This window comes from Myotis brandtii, unplaced genomic scaffold (assembly GCF_000412655.1).
Source record: "Myotis brandtii unplaced genomic scaffold, ASM41265v1 scaffold64, whole genome shotgun sequence".
Lineage (NCBI taxonomy): Eukaryota > Metazoa > Chordata > Mammalia > Chiroptera > Vespertilionidae > Myotis > Myotis brandtii.
The window spans coordinates 507,212-508,066 of record NW_005370460.1 but is presented as its reverse complement, the minus strand read 5'-3'; the positions used below and the strand labels follow the sequence as shown (position 1 = coordinate 508,066).

The 855-nt window shown below is 49.6% G+C and overlaps 1 long non-coding RNA gene across 1 annotated transcript in view; it reads left to right on the top strand.

The window, feature by feature from the left end:
- Positions 1–855, top strand: part of LOC106723774 — a 23,053-nt gene that overhangs the window by 12,474 nt on the left and 9,724 nt on the right. The window lies entirely within an intron of this gene.

Below are 855 nucleotides of genomic sequence, written 5' to 3'. Positions count from 1 at the left end.
TGCTTTATCCCTCCTCCTTAATCTGTCACCAATGAATTTCATGTAACTCACCTATGTCCCTCCTTTGATTGCAATGTATAAATACAATTGTAACCCCGCCATTCTCCGGAGCATTATCTCAATTCGTTGAGGTTCTGCTTCCTGGCATATGTCGACAGTTTGGCTCAAATAAACTCACAAAAATTCTTTACAGGTTTCAATGGCTTTTTTACGTTAACAGAACGTATGCGGCGGCATGCAGTCCTGGGGTCAGCAGAATCCAACCATTGTTCTTGGTTGTCAGGCGATGAGGTGACAGCTTGGCTCCTGGTGGGGTCAGCCTGACCATGCGTAACGGTTCTGCTTGCGCGCTGGGCACAGTGCACCTTGTCCGCAGCAGAATCACCTCCCCAATCACTTTGCCTGTGATCAGAGGGAGATGCAGGGGCACCGGCCTGAGAAATGAAACTTAGAAAAGAAAAAAACTTAACCCTCTATTCCTATACGCATGTGCACTTCAGGATTTCAAACTAATATGATTATATCTCAGATTAATTCAGTTGCTCTATCAGATCATAAACCCCTATCACTTTGAATCCCCAGCGTGGCCCCCCAGGGGTGGCAGGGAAGCAGCCGCTGCTTGGGAAGCGCCACAGGACCGCTGTTGGTTGCAGCCAAGCATTTTAGGAGACCTTGCTTGCTGCTCTCAGAGAGAAGATGGAAACACCGCGGTGACAAAGCATGAATGACAAGATCCTTTTCTCCTCGCGTTGAGCGGGGCTGGTGGACACCCCGCTCCATCACAGCCGTCTGGCCACAGCTCCTGTGAATCAACCACTCAGCTGGCTGATTCTCCGAGTCCTGTCTGACAAGTGG